This window comes from Gekko japonicus, unplaced genomic scaffold (genome assembly GCF_001447785.1).
Source record: "Gekko japonicus isolate JY-2015 unplaced genomic scaffold, Gekko_japonicus_V1.1 scaffold2121, whole genome shotgun sequence".
Lineage (NCBI taxonomy): Eukaryota > Metazoa > Chordata > Lepidosauria > Squamata > Gekkonidae > Gekko > Gekko japonicus.
Window position 1 is genome coordinate 35340 of NW_015174332.1, and position 7991 is coordinate 43330.

At 49.9% G+C, this 7991-nt stretch overlaps 1 protein-coding gene across 1 annotated transcript in view; it reads left to right on the plus strand.

The window, feature by feature from the left end:
• The window catches only part of FAM78A (family with sequence similarity 78 member A), a 47518-nt gene that overhangs the window by 2723 nt on the left and 36804 nt on the right, over positions 1–7991 (plus strand). The window lies entirely within an intron of this gene.

Here is a 7991-nt window from a genome sequence, read left to right on the forward strand (position 1 = left end):
AGCCAACCGTCTTCTCTCTTCCAGCATAGCTTACTTCGCAGGGTTGTTGTGAGGATATTACCAGAGAAGGGAATAGCATGCATGCCAGCCAAAGCTCCTTAGAACAGGGGTGTCAAACTCCTTTGTTATGAGGGTCGGATCTGACATAAATGAGACCTTGTCGGGCCAGGCCACGCGTGTCACAAAATGGGATGCCAGGTAACGGAAATATAAACTTTATAAAGGGCACAAACACAAAGGTGTTTTTTTTACTTAAAATAAAAACATGATTAAAAAACATTTGCACTCTTGCAATATTTTGTTTATGTAACAGTGTTTGATAACTGACACCTCTTGCTCTGAATTGTTGCATCAAAATGTCTGTGCTCTTGCAATCTTATGCTGTTCAGGTGTGTATCTGCTGCAAACGTATGATGATGCAGCAGCAGTAGAACTGGAAGAAGAAACAGAAGACAGCCAGTTCCACTGCGGGCCTGATAGAAGCCCTCTGGGGGCCTGATCCGGCTCCTGGGCCGCATGTTTGACACCCCTGCCTTAGAAGAACGCTGGTCTTTTAAAAAAAATGATCAGTAGAATAGATGCCAGCTCTTGTGGTTTGAATTTGGCTGTGGGATTGTTTAGTGTTTCAAATGAATCTTTGTAAGATCTGCCTTAAAAGTAATAGCTGATCATCCAAAACTTACCTTGCATTTTATTTTACTGTGCTGAAACTTGGAAACTTAACAGGTGCCCTGGTCACATAGGCCACATAACACGGGGGGGGGGGAGGCGTGGCTGTTCGCCCCTGAGCAAAGTAAAGTGCGGTAGCCCGATCACACGGTTCCCCGAGTCTCCGTGCTCCGGCTGTTAGCTGGCGATCACCCGGCGATGCTGCAGCATGGCAAAGAAGCGGCGCGGCGCGATCACACAAACGTTTCACGTTTGTGCGCATGCACAGTTCTGTGGAGCAGCACTGCTTTCAGTTTCCTGTTTGTGCACATGCGCTTGCGAAAAACATCCGGTTTGCGACAGGACGTGAACGGGCGCTGGATGCCACGGGAGACTAGAGCTCCCGTAATCAGACGCCCGCCTGTGCCACGCGTTTCCCGCATACTAGACAGTGGAGAGAGGCTAAAACAGAAGAAAGACTTCTTGAAAAGCATGAATGAATTCACTTTGAAACAAAACAAAAACTCTTAAGTCTGCTCTGCGTAGGGCAGTGCAAAGGTGTGTGGAGTCAGGATGCAATCCACACTATGCCATGGAGTTCATTGTATGGCTTCTAGAAGGCCATGTGCCCTCATCCAGGCCTACATCACAGGGTTTTTTTGCTAAGAGATTTAATTTTTTTTAAATGCTAAATTAGAACCCAAGACTGCTTTGGGAGCCTGGAAGAAGAGGGCAAGACGCTTCCCAATAAAGCAACACGTCCAGTCTGTAAGAAAAGTGCAGCCAAGGTCTTTAATGAACAATTCAAGAACAAGGTCTTTAACGAACAATTACTGGGGGGAAGCGCTTTTAAATAGCTTAGGAGAAGGAGTGCGACCTGCCTCCGAACTTACAGTTCATTGTCTTCAACGCTGAGGAAAGCTATCAAAGGCATGTGTGAACTCAAACAATCGTGTGCGGCTAAATCCTTGCCAATCTTATGCAGACCTCAAGTGCTCATGGGAGAGGCCTCGGCCCAGTAGTAGATCCTAGAGAGACAGGCGGTTCCACTCATATCCTGCTCTCCAGTCGCAAGCAGGGAACAAATTTTTCAGTGGGCTGTTCGGGAGCAGCTGAAGCCTGTTTTGCAGGCCGCTTTTTCAACATGTTCTAAAAAGTCCGGTGCGATCAGCAGCGTGTTGCCCATGTGCAGTTTTGGTTTTTTTTGCAAATTCTACTGTTTCCAGATCCGTCGCCTCTGCTTGCCGGTTTATATAGCCAGTTGTTTAAACAGAGCGAGCATAGCTGTCGTTCTGCTCATGAGCCAGTCATAAGCCAGTCGTCTCTGCTTGCCGGTTTATATAGCCAGTTGTTTAAACAGAGCGAGCATAGCTGTCGTTCTGCTCATGAGCCAGTCATAAGCACTGTGCTTGCCGGTTTATATAGCCAGTTGTTTAAACAGAGTGAGCATAGCTGTCGTTCTGCTCATGAGCCAGTCATAAGCACTATGCTTGCCGGTTTAGATAGCCAGTTGTTTAAACAGAGTGAGCATAGCTGTCGTTCTGCTCATGAGCCAGTCATAAGCGCTGTGCTTGCCGGTTTAGATAGCCAGTTGTTTAAACAGAGTGAGCATAGCTGTCGTTCTGCTCATGAGCCAGTCATAAGCACTGTGCTTGCCGGTTTAGATAGCCAGTTGTTTAAACAGAGTGAGCATAGCTGTCGTTCTGCTCATGAGCCAGTCATAAGCACTGTGCTTGCCGGTTTAGATAGCCAGTTGTTTAAACAGAGTGAGCATAGCTCTCGTTCTGCTCATGAGCCAGTCATAAGCACTGTGTAGTTATTTTTTAAAAATGGTTATTGTTTGATGTTCATCTGTGTTTGGTGTATTGCTGTTAATGGCTTGTCAGTCTGTTTGGACGGGCAGTGTTTTGCACAAACACATTTTTTTTTGCAAAGCTCAGTGGAATCTGGACGGGCTGAATACTGCACTTCCAGTCCGTTTTCTTTGCACCTTTAGTGGTCATTTGCAAGTGGTATTTTGCCATTTCAGATCATAAAATCCAGTTGCAAAGTGCATTGAAAGTAGATTGGAAGTTCATTATTCGGCTTGTCTGGAGCACCTGTAAGTTTTGCTCTCTACCCTCCCCCACAGACCAGTTGTGCTACACACTCTTCCACAGGCCATTCTTGAATGAGACAGAAGTCAGCACCCACAGCTACTGCGCGTCCACAAACCTGTTCAGCCGCTGATCCAGTGGGATGGTGGAAGGCCATGGAGATCTAGGGCTCAGGTCACGTGCGATTGTCCAAAATAATATGTTCTCTGGACAAAGTTTAGGGCTTAGCTCATGTCTGATTGCCTAAAATGGTATGTCCTCCTGCCAGAGTTCTCCGCATTCCTCACAGGGCCCTTGCTTTGCATGCAGAAAGACCCGGGGGGTCTATCTGTGGCATCTCCATCCCCCAAAATCTCAGAGGCATCCCAGAGAACCACACGTAGGCCAAGTGGACCCATGATCTGACTCTGCATAAAACAGCCATAAGCTGGCTGCGATATGACTGCACTTTCCCCCCCACTACTTTATATAGAGTACAGGTTGACATGTCCCTGCCCCGAGGAGCTTACAGTCTTCACTTTGAGTTGTGGGAAACAGGCAGGGGAGATGGAGACAGGGAGAGAGGAGAATGTGTGGTCCTTCTGGGAACAGGTGCTGAGGGTGAGGTCCAGAAGAGAGTGCATGGGGTCCTGGGAGTTGTGTTGAAGGCATCCTGTGATCCTAAGTGAACCATACAAGCCTGCCAAAGCTCATGCTAAGAGGCAGGGCTATTTTTGGGCCGGAACGCACAGGAACGGCGTTCCGGCTGGCTTCAGAGTTGGCCACGCCCACTGCAGTCAAAACCTCTGCGTGCCTGGCTACAGTGGGGAGGCCTGGAAAGCGACCCCCCCGCGACTCCGAGGCGGGGGGGGATTGTGGAGGAAGGAAATTTAATTTAAATGCCTTCCCGTGCCTTCCCGGCCTGTCCAAGGGCTGGCTTGCCTGGGCTCCCCGCGGCTCCCTGCAGCCGCAGGGAGGGCACCCAGGCAAGCCAAGGGAGGAAGGTATGGGGGTGTGGCCTAATGTGCTAATGAGGTGTGTTGCCAGGGGTGTGGCCTAATATGCTAATGGGCTGCGCTGACAGGGGTGTGGCCTAACATACTAATGAGTTCCTGTTGGGCTTTTTCTACCAAAAAACCCCCCCTGCTAAGAGGGAAGGCAAATGCTTCACCCTCGCATCATTGTTAAACCCAACGGGGAGGGGGAGGGATTCCTTTGTGATGCCAGCTGGGCAAGCTCCAGGACTGAGCAAAATCCATCCACCGAAAGATGCCTTACTATGGTTGGCTTCTCATATCCTTTCTCTAGAGCTCTGAGCAGCCCAATACCCCAAAAGGATGGGAGAGATTCCTCCAAGAGGAGAATTAAACAGAATGTCCCTCTCTTATCTCAGGAGCAAACAAGCCCCACAAAAGGGGTTGGGGGGAACCTCTGGTACTGTTTTGACAGCATTTTCAAGCCATGGCTGTTGGCCGTGGTTGTGAAATGGAACTTCCATGTTCAGAAGCAGTATACCTAGGAAGTCCAGTTCATATACATTGTTTCAGAAATCTGAAGCCACAACAACAGCCCCATAAGGTAGACACGTATTACCCTCCGTTTGCAGTTGACGATCTGAGACTGAGATCATTGTAGTTTGCCTAAGGTGGCAGGGTCAGGATTTGAACCCAGAACTTCGTGGTTCATTATAGCTGAGTCGCTCAGCTGCTGTACACTAAGCTAGCATGACTATCGTGTGATTTCTATTTGTTCAAGGACTTCCCGTAAAGTCTTGAGTTATCTTTGCTACAAGCCTGTGGAGTGGGCCAGACTTCTTAACCTTGTATCCTAGACGGGAAGGGATGGGGTGAGACACAGCGGAAGCATGCATCAAGATCTTCCGCCCCCCGGTTTAAAATTTAGGAAGATCCTTGCCGGACTAGAATGAATGAGAGCGTGCAGAAGTACTTCAAATACATGCATGGCCATTTTTTTTTAAATTTTACTTCACTGACACCCCGTGTTTCCCCAGCGGGTGACCCAAAGAGGCTCACGTTGTCTCCAAAGCAGCGTACGTCCTTTCTCCATTTTATCCTCACAACGACCCTGTGAGGTAGGTTAGGCTGAGAGTGTGTGACTGGCCCAAGGGTCACCTAAGCAAGCGTCCACGGTAGGGTGGGGATCTCAGCCTGGGTCTCTCAGTTCCTAATCCGGCACTGTAACCTCTACCCCACACTGGCGCTAACAACAGTTCCGTTACTAGCGTGGGTAGGCAGACACCAAATATTTTCCCCACATTTCTGACTTTTTCCTCTCTTTCCCCCCCCTTTATCCCTCTTTTGGCAACCCTTTTCTGTTGGAAACCCTGCAGAAAAACCCAGAGGAGACACTTGGAGGAAATGCTCAGTTTGGGCTGCTGAGGTTTAAGATCTGCGTGCTCCTAGAAAGGCCCTCGGTGATGTTGCTGCAGCAGAGAGCCGCTGCTGTTGCTGCCTGAATTTGGCATCCCTCCCCAGGGGTGATAAAGATCCAGCCAGGAGGAGTTTCGCTTCGGCTCGGCTCCCTCTGTCCACTGCAGAGGCTTGACTTGCAGGTCTGGCCGGAGCAGACCAAGTGGGGGTGACCCTGCCGCTGCTGCAGTGGTAGCGGATCAGTCTTTGAAAGCATCCCCTGCCCCTGCTGTAACAGACCTTTCTGAAATACTGTAATGTATCCCCAAGTGGGGGTGACCCTGCCGCTGCTGCGGTGGCAGCGGATCAGTCTTTGAAAGCACCCCCTGCCCCTCCTATAACAGATCTTTCTTGAAATACCTTTCAAGACGAAGGGCCTGCCTGTCCATGGCCTTCGCTGCGAGTTCAAACCCTACCTCCACCGGAGGCTCATTGCATGGCTTTTGGCAGTTAACCGTTTCTCACCTTTCCTTCCCTGTGGCAGCTGCAGGGTGTCTGCTTGGCGTGCAGAAGGGCCCAGGTTCAATCCTTGGCAACTCCCGTTTCAAAAACGATCGGGCACTAGGCGATGTGAAAGACCTCGGCCTGAGAGCCGGGTTTGATTCCGTTATCAGGCAGCTCTGTGTGGCCCTCATCCGTCCAAGACGAACGCTTTCAACCCGTCTCAGAGTCATTTCTGGGAATGGCTGCAGTGCAAATTTAGGACGGCTGGCTTCGGGCACGGTAGTTTTGGGGCTGGCTTCAGAAGTGCCGAGTCATAACAGTATCCGGGCCACGTGTCAGGTGGATGGATTGCGGAGGGGTTGTGGAGTCAGCCAAAAGGAGCCTGCCCATCTGGAGGAACCGTGGAAGAAATTCGCTGCAGATACTCCTCCCCCCCCCTTTTAAAGAAAGATTTCAGCACCGAAAAGAGAACTCCGCAATATGCATGAAGATTTATGAGCCAATAATTACCAAACTTCCGTTGTCTTTTGGGCTCTAGAGATCTGTAGCGAGAACAGCTGAGCGCAGTGGTTTTCAGATTGTGTCGTAAAGAGCTGGGGGTGGGGTGGGGGGAGCTTTGGAAGTCTGTCAAGTATTTCCCAGTGAGCCTTGACCCGCATAGCCCAGGCGAGCCGGATCTCGTCAGATCTCGGAAGCTAAGCAGGGTCGACTCTGGCAAGTCCTTGGGAGGGGAGACCTCCTTGGAATACCAGCAGTCGGGAGGGCGAGGGCAAGCTTTACTCAGCCACCTCTCTGAATATCCTCCAGGACCAATTATTCCCTCTAAGCTGTGGAGTCTTGTGAGCAAAAATTCAACCTTGTGAACTACTGGCTTTAAAGTTGTGAGCGAGCCATTTGGCCGCTGCATAAATCAGCTTGCTTTGGAGCCATCCTTTCTGAGCCAAAACAAAAATGTGTGAGCTGGAGGTCGGGAGGGCGAGGGCAAGCTTTACTCAGCCACCTCTCTGAATATCCTCCAGGACCAATTATTCCCTCTAAGCTGTGGAGTCTTGTGAGCAAAACTTCAACCTTGTGAACTACTGGCTTTAAAGTTGTGAGCGAGCCATTTGGCCGCTGCATAAATCAGCTTGCTTTGGAGCCATCCTTTCTGAGCCAAAACAAAAATGTGTGAGCTGGAGGCTAAAAAAACTGTGAGCTAGCTCACGCTAACTCAGCTTAGAGGGAACACTGTCCAGGACCCCAAGTAGGGGTCAATCACCAGAGGTCACCATGACTCCCGGGTGTGCGCGCATACACACAAAAATACAAAAGATTACCCAAAAAGGTATTCCCCAAGGATAAGATCAGCCTCCCTGAGAGACAGCCGGGCCATCAGTACCGATGTCTGTCTGCAGTACATTGTTGAAGAGGAGTGCTGTGTCTATACAGGCTGACTGTATGCCCTGGAACATGCTTTAGAATTTTCTGCAATGTGTATCCACTGCCATAAACAAATGGGTAGGTTTTTTTCTCTCTCTCCCTATTCCAAAATACTAGAATTTAAAACAGCCCATGACACTGATGGGCAGTAGATTTAGGACAGACGAGAGAAAGCACTTCTTTAACACAATGCACTGTTAACTTGTGGGACTCACATCCACAGGATGTGGTGGTGGTGATGGCCACGAAATTTAGCTGGATTTAAAAGAGGATTCGTCAGATTTGTGGAGGACAGGTTCATCGTTGGCTGTTGGTCAGGGAGAAGAAATGGAACCTCCACGTTCAGCAGCAGTGTACCTGCTGTGAGAGACACCAGGAGGTGACTTTGGCACCTGTGCCCTGCCTGTGGGCCTTCTGGGGGTCAGTTTGGTGTAGTGGTTAAGAGTGGCGGACTCTAATCTGGGAGAACTGGGTTTGATTCCACGCTCCTCTACATGCTGCCAGCGAGGTGACCTTGGGTCAGTCACAGTTCTTTCAGAGCTGTCTCAGCCCCACCTACCTCACAGAGGGTGTCTGTTGTGGGGAAGGGAAGGGAAGAAGATTGTGAGCCACTCTGAGACTCCGAGTGAATGGCGGGGTATAAATCCAATCTCCTCCTCTGTCCCATTGGGAAATGGGGTGTGAGACTAGATGGCCCTTTGCTCTGATCCAGCGGGGCTCTTTTTTATCACCCGTCATCTTAGGGAGTTCAGTGGCAGATAGCACACACACAAAGTTATGTGAAGGCAGGGGTCATTTCGAAGAAAAATAGGTGCAGCCGCTCATTAGCATAACTCATTAGCATAACTTATTTGCATATGCCACACCCCCTGACATCACCGGAAGTGTGTCAGAAGGCAACACCCACCGCTCAGGCTCCACTGGACTGTTTTGGATTGCTTGCTATCGGGGGGGGGGGGGGGGGTGTGATTTTTCC